Genomic DNA, 26,695 nt, shown 5'->3' with positions numbered 1-26,695 from the left:
TTCTCTAAACTTTCCTAGTCTCTTACATCTCTTTATCTAATTTTATTATGATATTTATTTTCATCTCTCTCTCTCTCTCTCTCTCTCTCTCTCTCTCTCTCTCTCTCTCTCTCTCTCTCTCTCTCTCTCATCCTCACATTTGTCTCTGTGTCTGTCCTGTTCGTCGCCTGTTTTCACGAGACAGTTTCCGCTCATCAGCATATTCTGTTTAGCATTTTTTTATCGAGGATTCTAAAGGAGTTTTTTCCTTTCCCTTTTTTTACCTCGTGCAGCGGATATGCTTCAAGCTTTTCCTCTGTTTGTTTTTTCGTCATTCAGGGACACAACCTTTTAAATAATACACTTTGTGCATGCACTTTAATTTTTTCTATTCTGCGTTAATCTCAATAAACGGTACTTGACAATCTTCATGAGATACAACTCTTTAGTCTGTTTACTTTTCATTTATGCTTCAGATCATCTATACAGTTTGTCTTCTATTGAAGTACTGAACATTAAACACCATTCTCAATTCAACATAAATCACGGTACATAACTTCCACACTCCTCAGCTAATACAACTCTTACATAGTTCACTTACACATATACTTCACACCGTAAGTTTTGTTTGTTTTACAGGAAATCACTGAATATCAAACCCCATTACTAGTTAATGTTTCGATAAACAATGTTAACACTCTTATACTTTTAACTCCTTATACACTTTTCAGCCTAACTTTTCGCATAAACTTCACATCATCTATACTCCTAACCTTCCATTACATCACTGAACATTATAAATCCCGTTAGCCGTACAACCTTCCTCCTCATTTTCGCACATAGGAATACTTCAAATCATCTATATAGTTTGCCTTCCACATAAACCAAACATTAAAAACCCTATTAGCCGTCCAGCCATCCTCCCAATATACTCACTTACTCCTTATACTGATCACTTTTCACATATACTTCAAATCATCTATACAGTTTACCTTCCATATAAACCAAACATTAAAAACCCTATTAGTCGTCCAGCCATCCTCGCAATATACTCACTTACTCCTTATACTGATCACTTTTCACATATACTTCAAATCATCTATACAGTTTGCCTTGCATTTCAACAATTAGCATTACAAACCCCACCAGCCGCCCAGCCTCCCCCGCCCCCACACTCCCGGCCAGCCTTTAGGCCCCGGCCCGCCGCCCCGGCCCACACTGCGATATAATTAGTGGAGGAAAAGAACAGCGGCCTGGCTTTTATGTACTCTCGAGGATAATGACGATTGGAAGGAAGGATTTTACAGTTGACTGCCAAGAATATATATGGATACTCTCTCTCTCTCTCTCTCTCTCTCTCTCTCTCTCTCTCTCTCTCTCTCTCTCTCTCTCTCTCTCTCTCTCTCTCTCTCTCTCTCTCTCTCTTCCTACCACCGATTCCAAATGTTTTCCTTTTATTTTTATTTTTTTTACCTCCTTTACGAGTATCTTACTCTGCTATCGTATAGTTCACTCCTCCTCCTCCTCCTCCTCCTCCTCCTCCTCCTCCTCCTCCTCCTGCTTCTCCTCTTCTTCCCTAATATGAGGATAACCTTGGCTCTCATCTCATACCTCTCATACCCTTCCTTCCTTCCTCCTTTCCTTCCTTCCTCTCGTCCTTCCTTAATGCCACCTTTCCTTCCCTCTCTCGCTACCTTAACTTCACAATGGCTTTGGAGAATTATTGACGTAATAATTTTGTGGAGAAAGACCAGCCAACAAAACGCCCAAGCGCGCGCACACACACACACACACACACACACACACACACACACACACACAAACCCGAGGTGAACTTTTCGCCAACCTTAAATAACGTCTAACCAGACAATATAAAAACGAAGAAGAGAAAGCAGAGAAAACAAAATAAAAGCGAGCACAAACAGGACTCGCCGGGCCGCGGAGAGGAAGACAAATACAACTAAGTCAAGGAAAGCGACGACGATGATGATGATGATGCGGAGGTGAAGAAGGTGAGAAGCGAAACGTAATGAGACAGGTGTGAGCGGAGGATGATGCACCTGGATTTGTATAGAATGATGATGATAGTGATAATAACAATAATAATAATAGTAATAATAAAAATAGTCACACAGACACAGAGACACCTCAAGGGATCACCAAAACCACCACCACCACCACCACCATCATTATCACCACAAGCACCGCCAAACAGGCAACTCCCGAAGGCAAAAACATCTTCTGCTGTTGTGAGGAGGAGGAGGAGGAGGAGGAGGAGGAGGTCACCTTGGCCCCTATATCACCTACTATTCAAGCCGACGAGGAGGAGGAGGAGGAGGAGGAGGAGGAGGAGGAGGAGGAGGAGGAGGGAAGGAAAAGAATCAGGAGGAAAGTTACAGCAGCACGTAGTGGATTGAGTGGCTTGGCGGTGGACCCTAAATGGAGGTGAGTGGATAAGGGAGAGTTGTGGAGGAGGAGGAGGAGGAGGAGGAGGTAAGGGATCGTAAAAGGAATGTTGCTATTGGAAGAGAGAGATTAAAGGTTAGACTTTCAACAATTCTCTTAATTATATACTGCATACATTTTACACCACCACCACCACCACCATCATCACCACCACCACCACTACTGATAATGTGGATATTGGACTTATTCATGAAGGGAAAAATTAAAGGGGAGTAAGGGAAAAAGGGAAGAGAGAGAGAGAGAGAGAGAGAGAGAGAGAGAGAGAGAGAGAGAGAGAGAGAGAGAGAGAGAGAGAGAGAGAGAGAGAGAGAGAGAGAGAGAGAGAGAGAGATTTACATAGATAGATTTACATAGAAAATCAGACCACACAGACCCCATGGTCCAGACTAGGTGGTCTGTCCTTAAATCTAAGTGATTTTACATTAATTAGAAGGCTCCAAAACGTTGCATTTCTACTCTAGTTGATATTAAGTTGAAGGAGAGAGAGAGAGAGAGAGAGAGAGAGAGAGAGAGAGAGAGAGAGAGAGAGAGAGAGAGAGAGAGAGAGAGAGAGAGAGACGAAAAAGAAAAATCATATGGAGCAGGCGATATTGGGTGGATGGAAAATAATGAAGGGAAGATTAGAAGGAGGAAAGGATGATGGAATACGGTGGAAGGAGAAGAAGGGCGCGGTGGATGTGAAGGGAATGGAAGAGGGAGGCGGGAAAACATGGAGCAGGACGAGGGGAGGAATGAGGACAGGACGGACAGGAAGTGAGGGAATAGGAGGAGGGGGAAGGGAAGGTGAAGGATCAGGATGGAAAGTTAATGGAGAAGGATGTGCAAAGAAGACAACAAGAAGAGAAGACAGTATGAGAGTAAAAAAAAAAGGATAACATGACAAATGGTTAAAGAGAAAGGATGTGAAGTAAAGAGGAGAAATAAGAGAAAACAGACAATAAAGGAAGAAGAATGAAAGAGGGGATGTGATAGGCAATGGGAGAAGGGAAGATGAAATAACTCATGGATAGGAAGGGAGAAGAGAAGGGGAAGAGGGAGGAAGGGACGGAAGTGACAGAATGTAAGGATGAGAAAAAGAAAAGGAAGGAAAATGTAAAAGTATACAATTTCTCGTGTTTTCATTGATTTTCTTTTATGTCTAAATCAATGATACCAATTTAAAGTGTTACCTTCCTCTCCCTCTTCTCTCCTCTTCTCTTCTCTTCTCTCCTCTCCTTTCCTCTCCTTTCCTCTCCTCTCCTCTCCTCTCTCTCTCTCTCTCTCTCTCTCTCTCTCTCTCTCTCTCTCTCTCTCTCTCTCTCTCTCTCTCGCTCGCTCGCTCGCTCTCCCCCATGGCTGCCTAAAACAGTCAACACCAAGAGACCATAAAAAGACACCAAGAAAAGAGAAAAAAGAGAACTTCGACACTTTCTCAAACTGACTCAAAATAAAACTAATTGTTGGGAAAAAAAACAATAGGAGTCATTTTGTGAGAAAAAAGAAAAAAAAAGAAAGGAAGAACGGAAGAGAATGAATGAAAGAATGAAGTGAAAATAAAAAATAAGATTTGAAAATGGGGGTAAAAAAGAAGGGAATGAATGAATGAATGCATGAATGAATGAAGGAAGGAGAGAAAAAAAGAAAGGAAAAAAGGGAAGAAGGAAAGAAGGGAATGAAGGGAATGACGTATAAAGCAAGACGGAAAGATGGAAGGAAGGAAATGAATGAATGAGGGGGAGGAGGGGGGAAGGGGAGATTGGTTTTGTAATTGGTCGTGTGATAAGGATTAGACTTTCCTTCCCCTGAGACTCGCTTCATTTTCTCTCCTCCCTCCTCTTCCTCCTTCCCAGCCTTCTCTCCTCTCCCTCTCTGTCTCATATACTATTCAGAATCCTTCCCACTCTCTCTCTCTCTCTCTCTCTCTCTCTCTCTCTCTCTCTCTCTCTCTCTCTCTCTCTCTCTCTCTCTCCACTCTTATTTCTTCGCCTTTACCACTTTTTTTTCCCTTTCCTTTTCAATATCATAAATCCTTCCTGTTGACCTTCTCTCTCTTCTTGTCCCCCTTTTTCTCTCCTCAAGGTCACACTACACCAGCACGTTAACGGGCTGTGACCATACCGGATCGGGCCGGGAACACAAAGAACACAAAGGAAGAACAAACAACAGCAGACCAGCTGGTCCTTTCGAGGCTGTTTGTGACAAGCTAATCTAACTATCTAATCAAAGGTGGAAGATGAAGGACAGCAAAGGCGAAGGCTCCTCCCCACCCCCCCATCCCTCCAGCCAAAGCTGGCAGGAAAGGAAAAAGAACCATGCAGCATGGAAAAACTGCATGGAAATTATGTAGGAAAGAGGAAAGAACTACCATTACTGCTACCACTAACCGGGCGATAAAAGCGGACAAGGACAACAGTATCCGAAAGAACTTAACGTTATTACGACAATGAGTAATATTTTAGATGCTGGTTGGATTCAAAATACTTGTCTAATCTATTCTTGAAGGCCGTAACTGTTGTACTATCAACGACATCACAGGGTAGATTGTTCCAAACATTAACAAATCGATTGAAGAAGAAGTGTTTAGCTTCGTGCGACGAGAATCTTTTACCACTTATCTTCAAATTGTGATTTCTTCTTGTTATATCTGATCGATCAATTGTGAAGTAATCTTCCGCATTAATATCACCGAATCCTTTAAACATTTTAAACACTTCTATTAGATCGCCTCGCATTCTTCGTTTTGATAGGCTGAATAAATTTACTTCCTTAAGCTTTTGTTCATATGATAAATTTATCATCCTAGAATCATCTTTGTTACTCTTCGTTGATCCCGTTCCAACTTTTTTATGTCTTTTTTGTAATAGGGAGACCAAAATTGTACACAATACTCTAAATGGGGTCGAACCAACGAATTATAGTTTTAATATTACTTTTTCTGATTTATTATTAAAGAGTCCTCCGATGAGGCCAACCAATTTGTTTGCAGTTTTAACTACCTCTGAACAATGCTGACCGGGCTTTAAATCGCTTGATATAGTGATTCCAAGATCCTTTTCTTCACTTACTGCAGAAAGTTGTTGGCCATTCATTACGTACCGAACGCGATTGTTATTTTTTTCCGATGTGCAACACTTTACATTTGTCAACGTTAAATTTCATTTGCCATTGATTGGCCCAACGTGCAAGTCGATCTAGATCTGATTGTAAAGCTTCTTCGTCGAGTGTCGCAGTTACTTTACTAGCAATTTTTGTGTCATCAGCAAATTTTGATACTTTGCAAGTGAGCCCATTATCGATATCATTAACATAAATCAAGAAGAACATGGGGCCAAGCACTGATCCTTGAGGTACGCCGCTTCTGACATCGAGCCAGTTAGATGTAACACCGTTTAGAACTACTCTCTGTTTCCGCTCAGAGAGCCAGTCCACAAGCCAATTGTGAATGTTACCCGAGATACCGTGCGCCAATAGTTTGCTGAGCAATCGTTGGTGGGGGACCTTATCAAATGCCTTTTGAAAATCCAGATATATGATATCTACTGATCTGCTTTCATCGAACACCTCAAAAATAATGAACAAAAATCAAGTAAGTTTGTTAATCACGAATGTTTACTACGGAGGCCATGTTGCGAGTTTTTTATTATATTATTTTCTTCGAAGAATTTCACCGTATTGTCGCGAATGATAGTCTCCATTAACATACAAACAATCGATGTCAGGCTAATTGGTCGATAGTTTCCTGGATGAGACTTGTCCCCCTTTTTGAAAACTGGTGTGACATTTGCTAGTTTCCAATCCGACGGAACTTTTCCAGCTGTTAAATATTTATTGAATATGATGGAGAGCGGTTTACAAATTTGATGTTTGATTTTTTTTAAGACCCTAGGGGTAATTTTGTCTGGACCAGTAGCTTTGCTTACTTTAATCTTTTCAATTGTGCGTAAATTGTCACTTTCTACGATGAGCACGCCACTTAACATCTTTTCGGTCCTTCTAACCTCCTGCGGTTGAGGTGATAAACAATCTTCGTTGGTAAATACGGATGCGAAGAAGTTATTTAGGATTGTAGTCATTTCATTTTCATCGTTCGTGTGGTTACCGTTATCATTAGCAAGCGGTCAGATACCACAAGTGAGTGACTTTTTATTATTTACATAGCTAAAAAATTATTTAGGATTAGATTTACTCGTTTCCGCTATATATTCTTCAAGATTTTTCTTGCCTCGTTTTAATTAATTTCTTGGTTTCGCGGCGAATTCTGTCGAACTCTAGTTTGTCAGCCTCACTCTGAGTTGATATGTATCTACTGTATACGCGTTTTTTAAGAGATAGGCTATTTTGAATTTCGTTATTCCACCATTTGGGTTTCTTCTTAGAAGCTGAACGTCTGTTTCGATAGGGTACGCATATGCTTATGGCATTGTTCAATATTGTGGTGAAGGCCCCCAAAGATTTATCAATATCGGTTTCCGCCGAGATTTCAATCTAGTCAGAATTATTTAGAATTGATCGTAGTCTTACGAAATTCGCTCTCTGATAATCAGGCACCTTTTCTTTACTAGAAGTTACTTTACTTTCTTTCATATTGATGCTGAATGTGATTGTTTGGTGATCGCTAGAGTCTTAACCCGCGTCTCCCGTCCAGGAGCGTCCAGCGGCAACATGCTTACTGAATTAACACCGTTCCCACGGCAAGGAGCAACTGCTAAGCACAACATAGCGTCTGTGTATAACGTCCTGGCACCGCTGAGCCATGGCGATACAACATACATTCAAACAATCACATGTATGTCATAATATACACATTAAAAATACATAACGAAAGGCCGAAAGCTACATGAAAAGAAAAGAGCTACCAGGAGCGCAAAGTGAAAAGTTAAAGGAAATTAAATAAAAAGAGGGTTGCCAACAGCATCTGGTGTTCCCAGGCGGTCAACAATCCAAGTACTATCCAGACCCAACGTCGCTTAACTTCGTTGATCAGACGAGAAGCGGCGTTTTCAACGTGGTGTGGCCGTTCACGAGAAAGGGGAATTGGCTTTGATCTTTGAGGCTGGTAACACAGGTAAACATATGCCAGCGATTGGACCGGGTGAAGAACGGAACGTTTGTTAAGTTGGTCCTCATGTTTGAGCCAGGTAACACAGGTAAACACATGCCAGCGGTTGGACCGGGTGAAGTAGTGTAGGTTTGTTAAGTTGGTCCTGATGTTTGAGTCAGGTAACACAGATAGACACATGCCAGCGCTTCGAACGGGTGAATCAGTGAAGGTTTGTTAAGTTGGACCTGATGTGTGAGCCAGGTAACACAGGTAAACATATGCCAGCGCTTGGATCGGGTGCAGCAGTGAAGGTTTGTTAAGTTGGTCCTGATGTTTGAGCCAGGTGACACAGGTAAACACATGCCAGCGCTTGGACCGAGTGAAGTAGTGAAGGTTTATTAAGTTGGTCCTGATGTTTGAGCCAGGTGACACAGGTAAACACAGGCCAGCGCTGGGACCGAGTGAAGTAGTGAAGGTTTGTTAAGTTGGACCTGATGTGTGAGCCAGGTAACACAGGTAAACACATGCCAGAGCTTGGACCGGGTGAAGTAGTGAAGGTTTATTAAGTTGGTCCTGATGTTTGAGCCAGGTGACACAGGTAAACACAGGCCAGCGCTGGGACCCCGGTGAGGTAATGAAGGTTTTGTACTTTCCTTCAACCTCCAGGAAATGTATGTCATGAATTTACCAGGAAGAGTTATTATGACTCAAACTGTTCATGGCGGTAACCTGAACTACACACACACACACACACAGACACACTTATTCAGTAATTTAGGGGATAATTAGGCCATGGGACCACGGCCTCTAAGGACTAGGGAAAGCTGATCGATTGCTTGTGCCTGTTGTTAATTGTTTCTCCTTGTATGCTGTGCCAAACGGTCATTAGAAGTAAAAATAAATAAATAAACAAATAAAGTTATGTAACAAGCGTCACAAATTTCAAAACGAAAGGCTGAGCTAAATGAAAAGAAAAAAAAGGAAGGAAAACTAAATGCTTAATGAAAAGAAATGGTGCAAAACGAAAGTCCAAAAGCTAAATACAACGAAAAGAGGGATGCAAAGCGAAAGGCTAAGACCTATATGAAAAGAAAAGAGGAATGCAAAAGAAAGGTTAAAAGCTAAATGAAAAGAAAAGAAGAGGGGTGCAAATCGAAAGAAAAAAATATAAAACATAACGAAAAGCCGAAAGCTATATGAAAAGAGTAACCAGGAGCGCAAAGTGAAAAGTTAAGAGAAATTAAATAAAAAGAGGGATGCCAACAGCATCTGGTGTTCCCAGGCGGTCACTCATCCAAGTACTATCCAGACACAACGTCGCTTAGCTTCGCTCATCGGAAGAGAAGCGGTGTTTTCAACGTAGTGTGGCCGTTGACGAGAAATGTGAACTGACTTTCATCTTTGAGGCAGGTAACACATGCATGCATGCGCTTGGACCGGGCGAAGTAAGGAAGGTTTTGTTAAGTTGGTCTGATGTTTGAGCCAGGCGACACAGGTAAACAAACACCAGCGCTTGGACCGGTCTTTGAGGCAGGTAACACAGGTAAACACATGCCAGCGCTAGCATGTGTGAAGTGTGAAGTAAAAATAAATGAATGAATGAATAAATAAATAAAGTTACGTAACCAGCGTCAAAATTTTCAAAACGAAAGGCTCAGCTAAATAGAAAGAAAAAAAAAAGAGACGGGAAACGAAATGCTTAATGAAAAGAAATGGTGCAAAACGAAAGTCCGAAAGCTAAATAAAACGAAAAGACGGATGCAAAGCGAAAGGCTAAGACCTAGATGAAAAGAAAAGAGGAATGCAAAAGAAAGGCTAAAAGGTAAAGGAAAAGAAAAGAAGAGGGGTGCCGAAAGCTATATGAAAAGAAAAGAGTCACAAGGACCGCAAAGTGAAAAGTTAAGAGAAATTAAATAAAAAGAGGGATGCCAACAGCATCTGGTGTTCCCAAGCGGTCACCCATCCAAGTAATATCTAGACCCAACGTCGCTTAACTTCGCTGATCGGACGAGAAGCGGTGTTTTCAACGTGGTGTGGCCGTTGACGAGAAAGGTGAGCTGACTTTCATCTTTGAGGCAGGTAACACAGGTAATGACATGCCAGCGCTTGGACCGGGCGAAGTAGTGAAGGTTTGTTAAGTTGGTCCTGATGTCTGAGCCAGGTGACACAGGTAAACGCCAGCGCTTGGACCGGGTGAAGTAGTGAAGGTTTGTTAAGTTGCTCCTTATGTTTGAGCCAGGTAACGCAGGTAAACACATGCCAGCGATGGGACCCCGGTGAAGTCAAAATAAATAAATGAATGAATGAATAAATAAATAAAGTTACGTAACCAGCGTCAAAATTTTCAAAAACGAAAGGCTCAGCTAAATACAAAGAAAAAGAAGGGACGGAAAACGAAATGCCTAATGAAAAGAAATGGTGCAACACAAAAGTCCGAAAGCTAAATAAAACGAAAAGACGGATGCAAAGCGAAAGGCTAAGACCTAGATGAAAAGGAAAGAGGAATGCAAAAGAAAGGCTAAAAGCTAAACGAAAAGAAAAGAAGAGGGGTGCAAAACGAAAGGCTAAAAATTAAATGGAAAAGAAAAAAAAATAGAAAACATAACGAAAGGCAGAAAGCTATATGAAAAGAAAAGAGTCACCAGGACCGCAAAGTGAAAAGTTAAGAGAAATTAAATAAAAAGAGGGATGCCAACAGCATCTGGTGTTCCCAGGCGGTCACCCATCCAAGTACTATCCAGACCCAACGTCGCTTAACTTCGCTGATCGGACGAGAAGCGGTGTTTTCAACGTGGTGTGGCCGTTGACGAGAAGGGTGAACTGGCTTTCATCTTTGAGGCAGGTAACACATGCCAGCGCTTGGACCGGGCGAAGTAGGGAAGGTTTGTTAAGTTGGTCCTGATGTTTGAGCCAGGCGACACAGGTAAACAAACACCAGCGCTTGGACCGGGTGAAGTAGTGAAGGTTTGTTAATTTGCTCCTTATGTTTGAGCCAGGTAACACAGGTAAACACATGCCAGCGCTGGGACCCCGGTGAGGTAAAAATAAATAAATGAATGAATGAATAAATAAATAAAGTTACGTAACCACCGTCAAAATTTTCAAAACCGAAAGGCTCAGCTAAATACAAAGAAAAAAAGGGACGGAAAACGAAATGCTTATTGAAAAGAAATGGTGCAAAACGAAAGTCCAAAAGCTAAATAAAACGAAAACAGGGATGCAAAGCGAAAGGCTAAGACCTAGATGAAAAGAAAAGAGGAATGCAAAACAAAGGCTAAAAGCTAAAGGAAAAGAAAAGGAGAGGGGTGCAAAACGAAAGGCTAAAAATTAAATGGAAAAGAAAAAAAAAAAAAACATAACGAAAGGCAGAAAGCTATATGAAAAGAAAAGAGTCACCAGGACCGCAAAGTGAAAAGTTAAGAGAAATTAAATAAAAAGAGGGATGCCAACAGCATCTGGTGTTCCCAGGCGGTCACCCATCCAAGTACTATCCAGACCCAACGTCGCTTAACTTCGCTGATCGGACGAGAAGCGGTGTTTTCAACGTGGTGTGGCCGTTGACAAGAAAGGTGAACTGGCTTTCATCTTTGAGGCAGGTAACACAGGTAATCACATGCCAGCGCTTGGACCGGGCGAAGTAGTGAAGGTTTGTTAAGTTGGTCCTGATGTCTGAGCCAGGTGACACAGGTAAACGCCAGCGCTCGGACCGGGTGAAGAACTGAAGGTTTGTTAAGTTGCTCCTTATGTTTGAGCCAGGTAACACAGGTAAACACATGCCAGCGCTGGGACCCCGGTGAAGTAAAAATAAATAGATGAATGAATGAATAAATAAATAAAGTTACGTAACCAGCGTCAAAATTTTTAAAAACGAAAGGCTCAGCTAAATAGAAAGAAAAAAAAAAGGGACGGAAAACGAAATGCTTAACGAAAAGAAATGGTGCAAAACGAAAGTACAATAGCTAAATAAAACGAAAAGAGGGATGCAAAGCGAAAGGCTAAGACCCAGATGAAAAGAAAAGAGAAATGCAAAAGAAAGGCTAAAAGCTAAGGGAAAAGAAAAGAAGAGGGGTGCAAAACGAAAGGCTAAAAATTAAATGGAAAACAAAAAAAATAGAAAACATAACGAAAGGCCGAAAGCTATATGAAAAAAAAAAAAAGAGTCACCAGGACCGCAAAGTGAAAAGTTAAGAGAAATTAAATAAAAAGAGGGATGCCAACAGCATCTGGTGTTCCCAGGCGGTCACCCATCCAAGTACTATCCAGACCCAACGTCGCTTAACTTCGCTGATCGGACGAGAAGCGGTGTTTTCAACGTGGTGTGGCCGTTGACAAGAAAGGTGAACTGGCTTTCATCTTTGAGGCAGGTAACACAGGTAATCACATGCCAGCGCTTGGACCGGGCGAAGTAGTGAAGGTTTGTTAAGTTGGTCCTGATGTCTGAGCCAGGTGACACAGGTAAACGCCAGCGCTCGGACCGGGTGAAGAACTGAAGGTTTGTTAAGTTGCTCCTTATGTTTGAGCCAGGTAACACAGGTAAACACATGCCAGCGCTGGGACCCCGGTGAAGTAAAAATAAATAGATGAATGAATAAATAAATAAAGTTACGTAACCAGCGTCAAAATTTTTAAAAACGAAAGGCTCAGCTAAATAGAAAGAAAAAAAAAGGGACGGAAAACGAAATGCTTAACGAAAAGAAATGGTGCAAAACGAAAGTACAATAGCTAAATAAAACGAAAAGAGGGATGCAAAGCGAAAGGCTAAGACCCAGATGAAAAGAAAAGAGGAATGCAAAAGAAAGGCTAAAAGCTAAAGGAAAAGAAAAGAAGAGGGGTGCAAAACGAAAGGCTAAAAATTAAATGGAAAAGAAAAAAAAATAGAAAACATAACGAAAGGCCGAAAGCTATATGAGAAGAAAAGAGTCACCAGGACCGCAAAGTGAAAAGTTAAGAGAAATTAAATAAAAAGAGGGATGCCAACAGCATCTGGTGTTCCCAGGCGGTCACCCATCCAAGTACTATCCAGACCCAACGTCGCTTAACTTCGCTGATCGGACGAGAAGCGGTGTTTTCAACGTGGTGTGGCCGTTGACAAGAAAGGTGAACTGGCTTTCATCTTTGAGGCAGGTAACACAGGTAATCACATGCCAGCGCTTGGACCGGGCGAAGTAGTGAAGGTTTGTTAAGTTGGTCCTGATGTCTGAGCCAGGTGACACAGGTAAACGCCAGCGCTCGGACCGGGTGAAGAACTGAAGGTTTGTTAAGTTGCTCCTTATGTTTGAGCCAGGTAACACAGGTAAACACATGCCAGCGCTGGGATGAAGCATGCCTTGTTGATCGGAGTTCGCAACGGGGAGTTGAGGCTAGAGCTTATCACCATGGACGCCTCCCGCACGCTTCAAGAGACAGTGACGAAATGTCGGTCGTACGAGGCCACCGATGTGACGTACTCTGAAATAGAGACACCGTCCACTGCCGTGAGAGGCGTCTCACTGTACAAGAAGGGTAAGAAGGCGGGCCACGCGGAGAAAGCTGGTGCCAAAACATCCACGCCCCCCTCCAGCACAGCCTGCAGCAGCTGTGGCACGCAGCACGGCTCCAAGCTGTGCCCAGCCGCCGCGGCACCTTTTCACGGTTGTGGCCGCGAGGGGCACAGGATGTACACCGTTAGGTGTTCCGCCAAAGGGGTTCAATGCGGCGTGTGCCTTTGCGTGGGGCACTACGACCGATTCTGCAGCCTCAACAAGCCCAAAAAACCCAAACCAAGGAAGGGTCCTTCCCTTGGCGTGGTTCGGACGCCGCCACCCGACACGGCCCCGCGCCACTCCGAGGAGCGTGCGGGCCACGTCCGGCGAGTGGACTCCAACACGCGCCCCAGGGCCCAACCTTCCCCCACCATCAGCGTCGCTGTCACCCAGGGCGACACGTCTGGCCGGATTGACGTGATATCCGACACCGGCGCTGATGTTACGGTGATAGGCCTTCAGCACCTCAAGAGCTTAGGCCTCCACCAACGCGACTTGCAACCGCCCCCCTCCATCAACTATTACAACGCGGACGACTCACAGATGCAAGCCGCGGTGGGCTCCTTCCAAGTAGAGCTCACGTACGGCGATAGGTCGTGTGAAGGCTGAATCGACGTGCAGTCCTCTCTTACCACGCCTCTGCTCTCGTGGGAGCACTGCAAGGCGTTGGGTGTGGTTCCCGCCGACTTCCCGAGGCCCCGTCGCGGCCGCCGCCCGGGTAAGGAAGGCGCGGGGCAGCAGCGCACCGCGCGCCGCCACCCAAGGCCACGCAGCGGCCTCCTCACCTCACCCGAGCCAGCACACGCAGCCACCACCCGCCCTCCATATCCACACGTCCCCGTCGGAAGTTAAGGAGTACTTCCTGAAGGAGCACTCGGACGTGCTGGTGACGAAGGAGGCCTTAAAGACCGCGCCATTGAAGGCGATGGCGAGTCCCCCGATGAGAATCCACCTGCGGGAGGACGCGCAGCCGTTCGCCATACACACTCCCAGGGTCATCCCTCTCGCCTTCAGGGATGCAGTCAACCAAGAACTGGATTCTATGGTGACTCAAGGCGTCATTGCCCCCGCGGGCGACGACCCATCCCCTTGGTGTCACCCCTTAGTGGCTGTGGCCAAGCTTAACGGTGGCGTCCGCATCACCACTGACTTGTCGAAGCTAAAGAGCCAGGTGTCCCGTCCAGCCCACCCTTCGCTCACGCCCTTCACAGCAATACGGAGCGTGGACCCGGAGGCGCGGTTCTTCACGACGGTCGACGCCCTTTGTGGTTACTGGCAGATTTCGCTGGCAGAGGAAGATCAGCCACTCACCACTTTCATCACGCCTTACGGACGTTTTCGCTACTGTCGAGGCCCCATGGGTTTCGCCGCCACGGGCGACGCCTTCTGTTTACCCGGCGACACGGCACTCCAAGGCGTGACCAACTGTGTGAAGGTAGTGGACGACGTGCTGCTCTCCGACAAAGACTACCTCACGCACCTCCGCAGCATCGATAAGGTACTATCTCGGTGCAGGACGCACGGCATCACTCTCAACGCCGAGAAGCTTGTCGTGGCTGCTCCGACTGTGTCCTTCTGCGGTTACCGGCTCTCAGGGGATGGTATTGCGGCCGACCCGGAGAAAGTGCGAGCTATAGCAGACTTCGCCACGCCTGCCAATCTGACGGATCTCAGGTCCTTCATGGGATTGGTGAACCAGCTGGCAGAATTCTCTCCCGACATCACCGCCGCCGCCTTACCTCTTCGTCCCCTACACCCGAGTGTAGGTAGGAACAACCCCTCACATAACTATTGCTTAAATGACACTCTCATAAGTAGGTCTGGGTGCGAGAGGGATTTAGGGGTCTTAGTGAGCTCTGATCTCCGTCCAAGGGCACAATGCATTCAAGCTAGAAATCGAGCTAATAGGGTACTGGGATTTATTTCAAGGAGCGTAAGCAACAGAAGCCCCGAAGTCTTCCTCAAACTATATTTAGCATTAGTTAGACCTCATCTGGACTATGCGGTTCAGTTCTGGTCACCCTACTATAGAATGGATATCAAAATGTTAGAATCGGTGCAGAGGAGGATGACTAAGATGATTCAGGGGTTGAGAAACTTGCCATACGAGGAAAGACTCAAACAGTTAAACTTGCATTCTCTAGAAAGGCGAAGGGTGCGTGGAGACATGATCGAGGTTTATAAATGGATGAAGGGCTTTAATAAGGGAGACATTCATAAGGTTTTGTTGGTAAGAGAACCGGGTAGGACACGAAGTAACGGGTTTAAACTGGATAAATTCAGATTCAACAGGGACATAGGCAAAAATTGGTTTACTAATAGGGTGGTGGATGAGTGGAATAGGCTTAGCAGTCATGTGGTGAGTGCCAATACAATTGTCACATTCAAAAATAGACTAGATAAATTCATGGACAGCGATATTAGGTGGGGTTAGATACACGGGAGCTTAGGGTCAAAGGAGCTGCCTCGTACAGGCCTACCGGCCTCTTGCAGACTCCTGCGTTCTTATGTTCTTATGTTCTTAAAAGGACGTTCACGTGGACACCTGACCATGACCAGGCCGTCAAAAAGGTGAAGGAGGCCCTGTCAAGTCCTCCGGTCCTTGCCACGTTCAACCCAGCCCTCCCCACCACCCTGCAGACAGACGCCTCGCGCCTGTACGGCGTAGGTTACGCCCTCCTGCAGGACCACGGAGGAGGAAAGTTCCGCCTGGTCCAGTGTGGCTCGCGATTCCTCACCGATACCGAGACTCGCTACGCCACCATCGAGCTGGAGCTACTGGCAGTGGTATGGGCCATGTCGAAGTGCAAGTTTTACCTGATTGGCCTACAACACTTCGACCTCATCACCGACCACAGGCCCCTGGTCCCGATCCTGAATAGCTACACACTGGACGCCGTCGAGAATCCCCGCCTCCAGCGGCTGAAGGAGAAAATCTCGGCGTTCATCTTCGCAGCGGTGTGGCGTGCGGGCAAGGACCTCTGCATCCCCGATGCCCTTTACCGCTTTCCCGTCAGCCGCCCGACGCCAGAAGACGAGATGCTCGGCACGAATGCCAGCCTCTCCGTCAGCAGCGGCGTCACTCTGCAGGCCGTAAACTCCCTCGCTCGCCCCCAGCCTTCGTCAGCTCCTGACGAGGATCTGGCACTCGAGGAGTTGCGGAAGGCGGCCCGCGACGACCCCTCCTACACCAAGCTCCTGGAGAAGGTACGGACCGGGTTTCCTCGCGACCGCTTTGACCTCCACAACGCCCTCCGCCCGTACTGGAAGTTCCGGGAGGACCTCTACGCAGATGGGGACCTCGTCTTGTATGGTGCTCGTGTGGTCGTCCCTGCAGCCCTTTGTCGCCGTGTCCTGTCCTGCCTCCATGATAGTCATCGCGGGGCCGAAGCCACCAAGCGCCGCGCTCGTCAGGCCGTGTATTGGCCCGGCGTAGACGCGGACATCGTCAGCACTGTCCGCGCCTGTGAGCCGTGCCAGGTTATGCTACCTAGCCAGCAGCAGGAGCACTTGTTGTGCGACGACAACCCCACCAGGCCCTTCGAGTCAGTGTCGGCCGACTTCTTCACCGCGGCTGGGAAACACTTCCTAGTCGTCGTCGACCGACTCTCTGGCTGGCCTGTGGTGGTCACCTGCGGCTCCGACACGACGTCTGCCGCCACCATCCGCTACTTCCGGCGCCTCTTCCGTGATCTGGGTGTTCCTGTGCGTCTGCGGACGGATGGAGTCCCTCAGTTCACCAGCCGGGAGCTCGCGGAATTCCTGGAGCGTTGGGGGGTCCGCCACAACGTGCCATCGCCCAACTACCCACAGTCGAACGGACACGCCGAGGCTGCAGTGAAAGCAGTTAAACACCTCATCCTAAAGGTGGCCCCGTCCGGTAACATCGACTGTGAGGCGTTCGACAAAGGCCTTCTGGAGCTGCGTAACACACCGAGTTCCACGCGCCACTCCCCGGCCCAGGTCTTGTACGGCTGTCCTCTCCGTTCCTGTGTCCCTGCCCATGCCAGAGCCTTCGCGAAGGAGTGGCAGGCCAGAGCCGAGAGCTGTGACCGCCGCGCCGCTACCCGTGCCCGAGATGCCAAGGCCCGGTATGACGCCCATGCCCGCCCGCTTCAGCCGCTGAAGATAGGTGTTCTCGTGCGCATCCAGGACCCAACCACGCAGCGTTGGGACAAGGTGGGCACGGTAATGGGCGCCGGCCGGTCTAGGGCCTATCACGTCCGGATGCCGAGCGGCCGCATCTTGTGGAGGAACCGCCGTTTTCTTCCGCCGGTTCCGCCCCCTGCAGTCGACACCCCAGCCGCGGACGAGTCTCCTCCACGCCCGGACTCACCTCACCTCCCTGTGCCCCGTCGCTCGGAGCGGCTCAGAGCCAAGGCACCCGCTCAAGACTAGGACTATGAGCGTGAAGGGGGGAGGGAGATGTGGGTAATGTTAGTTCTGAGTATAGGCACCTTGCCTGGGGCAACACTAATCCCGCGGTGTCAGCGGTTTTTACCGTTGTCGCCCCTCAGAGGCTGGCAGTGCCTCAGGGGCCAGTTCACCCCGTCTCTGCATCGCGTACGCACGTACTAGTTCTCTCTCTGTTACTTTCCATAGAGTATACGGACTTAAGTTTATTCAGTGTTTGTCTATCCAATGATTACAAGTGTCGACAAGTACCTGACCAACAGGATTGGATGGATGTAGTTGACGAGGATGATAGAGTGAAACAGAGAAGTGACGAAAGACCTATAGACGGTAAGAAGACGGAAGGAAGAAAGGAAGTTGAGGGAAAGGGAAATAAAGGAGATGGAGTAGGAAGAGAAGAAGCGGAAGAGAGAAGGAAAGAAATAAAACTAGAGAGAAAAGAAAGAAAAGAAAGAAAGCTTGCAAAACAGATGGAAGGAAGAAGGAAAGAAGTTGGAGGGGAAGGAAAAACATTCAACAAGAGAGGAAAGATGAAAAAAGGAAAACGAATAAGAGAGAAATGTGGATACAGCGTGGCAGATGGAGGGAAAGAACGAAGTAAGAGGGAAAGATTTGAAGGGAAAAGCAGGTAGAGGGAGGGAGGGGGGAAGGGAAAGGGAAAACGTCGTCCTGAGTTCATTCAACCGAAGCATTGACCACCACCATTACAAACACTGCCGCCACCGCCACCACCACCACCACCATATGCAGGAAGGGAAAACACGTGGTGGTGGTGGTCGAGAGAGAGAGAGAGAGAGAGAGAGAGAGAGAGAGAGAGAGAGAGAGAGAGAGAGAGAGAGAGAGAGAGAGAGATTTTGGTTACCGTCATTCATGTGTATGTGTTGTTTTCCCTTTTCCCTCTCGTCCTTTGCCTCCCTAACAATATTTTCGTGTGTCTCCTGTTCCTCCATTCCCTTTCCCCTTTCCGAGCGGTGCCACAGGGCCGGGAACAGACGAAGATTAAAAGATAGGCGTCCCATGTCGCGCCACCTCAGTCTGGCAACGCTGTAAGGCAGGGCTCGCGGCCCACCACCTGCCTGTGCTGGGTGTGGCTGGGCGGCGGTGCTGCTGCTCCCTATCCTTCATAACGCAACGGGGGCCACGGCTTGTCATTCTCGTGTGATGACAGATATTGCTGCATGGATTATAGACAGTACTTTGGTCTTTCAGCAATGTGTCAGATAATAGTCAGATTTTTTAGCCCAAAGCTGGGCTAACAAAAATTGCCTTAGCCGACTATATTTCAAGTCGCCCAGGCGGGGTATTGGGAAAAGTTTTCAACTAGCAATAATCGCACCTCGGATGAACCTCATTGGTTACGATACTGCCACTGCGCAAAGCTAACATTTCTAATGTTGAGGCGACACTATATTTACCTCTGACTAACACCTGAGCCAGGTAAAATCGGTAATATGCAAAATTTTCTTTATTATTAAGTAAACATGCTTTATACGTACGTAATATGTTTTTGTAATTAGGTTTTCATATTAAAAACAGTTTTGAAAATAGAATAGATTTATAAATTATAATGATATAAGGCTTAAATTATGCACCTCCATAACACAAAAGGGACCCAGTTACGTTATTTTCATATCCTAACGATTAAGTTTGATTTCCTACATCATTTTCTTGCGTATAATAACCAACTCATGATACAGAAACGCACAAATAATTAACTTAGGCTATCGAGAACAATGGTAACTGAGACACACGAGCCGCCCCGACAAAGAGACCACCGGCGCCGCCTTTAAGGGGAGACTCAGGCAGACGCGCGGCTCCGGACCAAGGAAGGCAGGGGACAGGTATCGCCACTCCCTAAGACCGCTGTAGTAAAAATTATGGCATGAACTTTTTCTATTAGGCATTATGGATCCCTTTCCGACCTGCATGACACTACGGTCGGTATTCTCAGACGCTCCGGCCTCTCACATCAACTACTTCAAGAGGCCGAAAAGGAGATTAATCGGGTTTTCATGACGGGTTCTTCACGTGCATGGTACAGAAGAAGGGTCAGAATACCACCAAGGTTATAAAACCGTCCCTGGAAATGCCAAATACGCTACGAAAGCATTGTTAAATGTGTGTGTTTGGGCGCCGCTGTGTTTAATATGACCCTACCTCTCTTCTATCCTCCTTGCTCTTCACCTTTCCCTCGGCCCAGAGATCCTCCGCCTCTTTTCATGGTTAATGCGAGGGTTTCTGATCGCTCTTGTGTTCCCGAAGCCTCGCGTGACAACCGTATATAAATTTCAGGTGATTCATTTAGGGGCTTTGATAGGTGGGAGAAGGGTGGGATAACGTACTTGTGACGCAGTGCACGCACAGTAATAAACGTTTGATTGACAATTATATCTGTAGCGTATAAAACAGGCGTACTAGAGGTGGGTGGCATTGATAGGAGTGGCTTTGACAGGTGGGAGAAGGGTGAGATAACGTAGGTATTTGTGACGCAGTGAACGTTTGATTGACTATAATATCTGTACCATATAAAACAGGCGGTGGCATTGATTGGGAGAAGGGTGGGGTAACGTATTTGAGGCACAGTAATAAACGTTTGATTGACAATAATATCTGTAGCGTATAAGACAGGCGTACTAGAGGTGGGTGGCATTGATAGGAGTGGCTTTGACAGGTGGGAGAAGGGTGAGATAACGTAGGTATTTGTGACGCAGTGAACGTTTGATTGACTATAATATCCGTAACGTATAAAACAAGCGTACTAGAGGTGGGTGGCATTTATTTGAGGCTAAGAAATGCTATAATTGTTCCTTCCACGGGAGAGATAAATAAGAAAAACATTAACACTGACGATAACGCTCAGAAGTGAAAAATAAATGGCATTAATAAAAATACAATAGTAACAGCTATAATAAAACAAACAACAATAGAAATAACAATCCATAAAAATATATACATAGTCACTCTACGTAAACTCCATAGAAAAACTGGACAAACGAAAGACTAACGATCAAGAAAGAAAATAATGACGCCAAAAACATACAGCATGATCATAATAATGCGAAGAAAATGCAATTTAATCCACAATGATAATGCTCGCCAAGAAAAATTTATCGCAGCATTAGTTACGTTACGAAGACGGCATTAGGCTAACCGATGATGCTGACGATGATGATGATGATGAAAACAAAAAAGAAGGAAATGAGGAGAAAAATGAAAACGACTAAAACATGACAACACAGAAACAATACAGAAATTACACTAATACTAATACTCATAACACTGATAATACGTAAACAAGAAGCAAGACAAATAAAGGGAAAAAAGAACTAGTATACATGATAAAATAGAAATAATACAAAAATGATAATGATACAAATAACACTAAAACGTAACCACCACGATATATATAGAAAAAAAATACGCACAAACAGACGGACGAGGACACACACACACACACACAAAAAAAAAAAAAAAAAAAAAAAAAAAGACAAGTAGATACAGACCGGCAGAGACACAAAGGCAAAAATTAAAGAAAGACACACACACGAACCAGGAGAAACCCAGACAGACAGACAGACACGAAAAAACAAATACACAGACACACACAGACACAGACAAAGGAATACAGGCTGAGACAAGAAGGTCACCATGACGCAATAGTCTCGAGCTGGCTCTTCTCTCTCTCTCTCTCTCTCTCTCTCTCACGGGAGGAGCTAGAAGCGTTATTAAGCCAGTTGACAAAGATTAATTGACACTTTGATCTAACGGGTCGAGAGAGAGAGAGAGAGAGAGAGAGAGAGAGAGAGAGAGAGAGAGAGAGAGAGAGAGAGAGAGAGAGAGAGAGAGAGAGAGAGAGAGAGAGATCCCCAGCAGCGGGTCGTTGCCCGCTCATCGACATATTTATATTAATTGCACTATGTAAGATGTAACAATAGAGAGAGAGAGAGAGAGAGAGAGAGAGAGAGAGAGAGAGAGAGAGAGAGAGAGAGAGATACCCAGCGGCGGGTCGTTGCCCGCTCATCGACATATTTGTATTAATTGCACTATGTAAGATGTAACAATAAAGAGAGAGAGAGAGAGAGAGAGAGAGAGAGAGAGAGAGAGAGAGAGAGAGAGAGAGAGAGAGAGAGAGAGAGAGAGAGAGAGAGAGAGAGAGAGAGAGAAGCAAACGACTCAGAATTTGTTACCCCATTTTTGCTGTCTAAGTTTTCTTCACAGTAATAAGATAACAATAATAATAATAATAATAATAATAATAATAATAATAATAATAATAATAATAATAATAATAATAATGAAAAAGAACAAAAACAAGAAGAACAAGAACAAGAACAATAAGAAAACCGGAAAACAACTTATTCGTGCCCACGATATTACTTTCATTATTTCCTCGTTTCCTTCTCCCCTTCGTCTCTCTCTCTCTCTCTCTCTCTGACGTGGTGCTGACTAAAAAGGTCCCTTTCACACGAGCGGTTTTTGCCGCTCCGGCACATGCCGGACGCCAGCCGCATGGCACTTGGACATCCACGGTCAAGTGCGGTGTCTGCCGCATCCGCTTCGGTATCTCCTTCAGTCATATTTGTAATCTTCTCTTGAGGGATCCCACAAGCAAGGCCGTCTTTCAATCTCGGAGATCAGCAGCTCCGTGTCATGATAATTTAAATTAGCAATAACCCTGAAATTTAAACGCAGATGTTTGTTGTACAGAGGTATACAGAATTAATATGTGAGACACTTACATTACCAATATACATTAATTGAAAATTCATAAGATGGAAAATATAGTGCACACCAGCTTTTCCAATGATGCAGACAAAGTGGTCGCGTGCCCTTCCTCCCAGTGTTGGCAGACAACTATCCCTCGCCGCACGCGGCAAACGCCGGATGTGTGAACTTATGAAGGCGCCCATTGCAACACATGACCACCGAAACCGCTATGCGGCATTTCTGCCGTTGCGGTCTTGCTGGCAGTACGGCAGGGTGCGGCTGCCGGAGCGGCACGGCCTCGTGTGAACGGTTTAGCTTTACATTGACTCTATGGCATTGACTCTATGGGTGCGTTCACACGAGGCCGGAGCGGCAGTCGTGCCACTCCGGTAGCCGCACCCTGAAAGACCGCAGCGGCAGAAATGACGCACAACGGTTTCGGTGGTCATGTGTTGCTATGGGCGCGTTCACACATCCGGCGTTTGCCGCGTGCGGCGAGGGATAGTTGTCTGTCAACACTGGGAGGAAGGGCACGCGACCACTTTGTCTGGAAAAGCTGGTATGCTATATTTTCCATCTTATGAAATTAATTAATGTATATTGAAAATCTCACATATTAATTCTGTATACCTCTGTAAAACAAACATCTAGCTTATCATGACACGGAGCTGCTGATCTCCGAGATTGAAAATGGTTTGGGTCGAGGTGTACACCTCGCCGTGAAAGATACAGAAGTGGATGCGACAGACACCACATTTGAACCGTGAATTTCCGGGTGCCATGCGGCTGCGGTCCGGCATGTGCCGGAGCGGCAAAAACCGGTCGTGTGAAAGGGGCCTCACTCCATCACTGTAAAAAATAACCGTCGCGTGTGGTAGTGGACCAATGACGCGTAACAATGAATAATAACTCAGCGCAGCTGAAAACCCTTTGGCCAACTTTCTGCCTGATGTATGTGCCACAGACAATTTTATGGACACGTAAAATTAACGCATATTGACAAAAATCCTTGTATACCAAATCCAGTACAAAGTAATCACCGTTACATCACTTTAACTGATCTTTTTACTTTGTAGACTATCTCTACTGCATAGAAATGCCATAAAAACAGCTTTTTAAGTATTAAGTTCCTTACACAGATGAAAGTTTCAACGGTATGCTAGAAATTTTTCATGTTTTATTTATATACGAAGACATATCATTATTCACAGATAAATGAATATACATTGAAAGTAGCACAGAAGTATATTGGCTGATGCAGAAATTTATACTCTTTAATTCGATAACCAATTCACGTTTGTAAACCAATTTATAAACAAGATATGAACATATTTGTGACCCCTACCCTCATCGCGAATGAGTGCCAAAATCGATGTATACTGACCTACAAATGGGGCTGGGAGACCCTTGTGGGCTCATTTTTGAGCTTGTTAACACAGTTTTTTTCTTAAAGAGGGTGCTTTTAAGCACCTAGAACTGCCATTAGAGTTTTGCCGTCATGGGGGTGCATGGGAACCCCTCCTTCCGATTAGACTAAGTGTTAATAGCAAAAAAACTGTGCTAGATCGGCGTCGCATAGCCCTCCAACACCCCCCCAACAATTTATATTATGCAACTAGGGGTCTAAAATGGAAAATGATGAAAAGTAAAGATGGCGCCACTATAAACACTTGCCTGCGCCACAACGGGCTGGGGCCGATCATCAGGCCCTACTATGAAGGCCTACCGGTGCCCCAGGCCAAGACGTAAAAAAAAAAAAAAAAAAAAAAAAAATCTGACTGTTATAATGCCATGTTGTAGGGTTCATCAGGGCTAACAAATATTATTATAAAATGTCGTGTCTACAATGCATGGTTAAGTCAGGAAAACAAATTGAAGAAAACAACAACATCAAGAAGATGGACAATCTGTTGATCGGCGTCGGTGACGCCGATAAAAAAGGAAAGTAAAATAGGAAAGAAACTGCAGAAGACGAAAACAAGCATAATACTTACGAGGGTAAAAAAAAGAAGAAAAAAAAAAGGTAATAAGGAACACACACAGTAAAAGAAGAAACAATTGCACACCTTCTCTCAAAAAAAAAAAAAAAAAGATAAAGAAAATGACTTAATTACAAAGAAAGAAAAACGTCATAACATTCATATGAGAGGAGAAAAAAAAGAAAAAGTTAATATGAAGAATAAATACAAAAAGATTAAATACATGCAAACCTTCGCATTCCTTCCCCCAACCTCAAAAAAAAAAAATGCAGAGAAAGAAAAGCAAAACAATGTCACAGCAATAGCATGGCAAGAGGTAAAAAAAGACAAAAGTTAAAACAAAATGAAAAAATGAAAACATGTGCTCACCTTCACCCATAAAAACAAAATGAAACGAATGATGAATTGCTCAGAAAGGAAAAAATGACGTTAGAATGACAAAAAAAATGGATTCAAATTGCATTCAGCGGCCACCTGATGCAGAAGACCTACAAAGAAAACTAGAGGAAAAAAGAAAACTCAACAAAAAAAATAAGCTTACATCCACTAGGTACTAAACCGAAAAGGAAAACATTAAAGAAAAAAGTGGAAGGCAGTCAACAAAGAGGTGATAAAACAGTATCCACTAGAGAGAGTAATTCTGAAAAAAAGAAATATACATTATTGAAAGGAAAAAGGTGAGAAAACTAAGGAACAGTTTAGTGGAAGCCAAAAAGAATATGAGAAACTGAAGCGAACAGAGGAAGAAAAAAAGACGTACATTACGAAAAGAAAGAAGGAAACAGCAAAGAAAGATTAGTGAACGCAAATAAAAGCCACAAAAAAGGAAAAAAATACAATACATTAAAATAGTTAAATACTTTATTTAGAATCCAATGGCAATGACAAAACAGCCTTCAACAAACACACACAAAATAAAACCAAACATTCATCAAAGTAAAAACATATTGAAAAACTAGTACATCGAATGGTTTAGTGGACGGCCATAAATATCCAAGACCCCCCCGTCATGCTATCGAGTGGAAAACGGGAGGCGCGGCCCGGAAAGAGCGTGGGAGGAGAGGAGCCGGGGAAAAAGGGAGATAGGGAGAGGGAGAGACTTATAGGCAGGCAGGTGGAGAGGAAGGAAGATGCATAGGTAGGCGTGAGGAAGGAACATAAGAACATAAGAACATAGGGAAACTGCAAGAGGCCGGGTGGCCTACACAGGGCAGCTCCAGAATCCCCCCTACTACTCACGGTGGGTGAGGTGTAGTTACAGGGGTTACAGGTAGAGGCTTGATCCTCGTTATACCGGAGCGAGGGTGAGAAAGAGGAAAAAGTGGAGGTAAAGAGCGAGGGATATTCGTAGGAAGTTAAAGAGGGAGGAAGAAAGAGAAAAAAATGGAAATATAAAGAAGCGGATATTGGTGGGAAGGCTGAGAGAGGAGGAAGAAAAAAAAAAAAAAAACGGGAGAGAGTGCGAGGGAGAATATTGAAGACAGCTTAGGTAGGAGGCGGATAAAACATAGGAGGCACAGAGATAGGCATAGAGAGATAGATAAAGGAAACCATTTAGGTAGATAAAATGGAATGAAGAGGCGCAGGAAGTGACTTCTAGACCGAGGGAAAGAAGGGGTGAAATGAGATAGAAAGAGACAGGAGGGAAGAAGAGGGAGTTAAGATATAATTGATTGCTTGTGAAGGTAGGAACATTAGTACAATACAATGTGATAGAAACAGAAGACAGGGGAGGGGGTGGGGAAGGAGATAAAGAGGCTACCGTAACGAAAGCAAAAAATAGAATGGACGAGTAAGTCAGTTAGACAAGCAAATAACACTCAGCGCCTCACATCACAACACAAAGCCTCGCGTGGGTTGTCTAAGCGGTTTAACGAAGCTTACGCCCGTACTCCATGCTCTCCCTTCCTCGGCCATTTCCTCGACATCAATTACAACAATATCATTGTGCCAGACTCTAACCTGCCTATGAACCCCTGCTAAGGGTTAATAGCGCCGCCCATAAAAGCATTTCTCCCTTTCAGTAACATTATGGTGCAGATATGTTTGTGCAGATGTGTAAAGAAGAAAGGAATTCGAAGGGAAGGATGTGGAATTCAAAAAGGGAGAGAAACCGTTGAGAAGCTGACGAAGGATGAAATAGCAGTAGACGACATTTCTTAGGAAGGGAGAGTTTAGAATGCGATCTTCTATTAGGGTTCAAAGGAGGACAAGCTGTGAGAATATCCTTTGTGTTAATTTATTGTCATTGTGAGAGAATGAACAAAAGGTGAGAAAAAGAGGAAGGAAAGGAGATAATTGCAAGCAGTAGACACTTAGATAATAAGGATGTGTGTGTGTGTGTGTGTGTGTGTGTGTGTTACCAGCAAGACGCTCGCCGACGCGCACTTGATAAGGAAGTAATAAAGGCTTGGCCCTTGATGCAGGTGGAAGGAGGGAAAGCCAGTATATCTCTCTCTCTCTCTCTCTCTCTCTCTCTCTCTCTCTCTCTCTCTCTCTCTCTCTCTCTCTCTCTCTCTCTCTCCCCTTTCGTTCACTTCTTTTCCGTAGTTTCCTACTCTCATTTCCTATTTCTCTCTTCCTGTTCTGTTCTCGCTTAGTTGTTTTTT

General features: G+C 45.0%; 6 non-coding genes and 2 pseudogenes across 6 annotated transcripts; all 8 read right to left on the bottom strand.

The window, feature by feature from the left end:
* Positions 1 to 7,327: 7,327 nt before the first annotated feature.
* Positions 7,328 to 7,446, bottom strand: LOC126997552 (5S ribosomal RNA; annotated as a pseudogene).
* Positions 7,447 to 8,722: 1,276 nt separating this feature from the next.
* LOC126997558 (5S ribosomal RNA) lies at positions 8,723 to 8,841 on the bottom strand (annotated as a pseudogene).
* A 550-nt stretch (positions 8,842 to 9,391) lies between these two features.
* Positions 9,392 to 9,510, bottom strand: LOC126997420 (5S ribosomal RNA). Its single transcript, XR_007752099.1, has one exon. It is a non-coding gene; the product is annotated as a 5S ribosomal RNA (ribosomal RNA).
* Positions 9,511 to 10,154: 644 nt separating this feature from the next.
* On the bottom strand, positions 10,155 to 10,273 carry LOC126997379 (5S ribosomal RNA). The gene has a single exon (XR_007752063.1). It is a non-coding gene; the product is annotated as a 5S ribosomal RNA (ribosomal RNA).
* Positions 10,274 to 10,908: 635 nt separating this feature from the next.
* On the bottom strand, positions 10,909 to 11,027 carry LOC126997330 (5S ribosomal RNA). The gene has a single exon (XR_007752038.1). It is a non-coding gene; the product is annotated as a 5S ribosomal RNA (ribosomal RNA).
* Positions 11,028 to 11,676: 649 nt separating this feature from the next.
* LOC126997289 (5S ribosomal RNA) lies at positions 11,677 to 11,795 on the bottom strand. Its single transcript, XR_007751991.1, has one exon. It is a non-coding gene; the product is annotated as a 5S ribosomal RNA (ribosomal RNA).
* A 641-nt stretch (positions 11,796 to 12,436) lies between these two features.
* LOC126997220 (5S ribosomal RNA) lies at positions 12,437 to 12,555 on the bottom strand. The gene has a single exon (XR_007751956.1). It is a non-coding gene; the product is annotated as a 5S ribosomal RNA (ribosomal RNA).
* Positions 12,556 to 18,640: 6,085 nt separating this feature from the next.
* LOC126997634 (U4 spliceosomal RNA) lies at positions 18,641 to 18,781 on the bottom strand. The gene has a single exon (XR_007752229.1). It is a non-coding gene; the product is annotated as a U4 spliceosomal RNA (small nuclear RNA).
* Positions 18,782 to 26,695: the final 7,914 nt, after the last annotated feature.

Source organism: Eriocheir sinensis, chromosome 1, assembly GCF_024679095.1.
Source record: "Eriocheir sinensis breed Jianghai 21 chromosome 1, ASM2467909v1, whole genome shotgun sequence".
NCBI lineage: Eukaryota > Metazoa > Arthropoda > Malacostraca > Decapoda > Varunidae > Eriocheir > Eriocheir sinensis.
The sequence above is the reverse complement of the archived record's forward strand: the minus strand, read 5'-3'. Positions and strand labels throughout refer to the sequence as shown.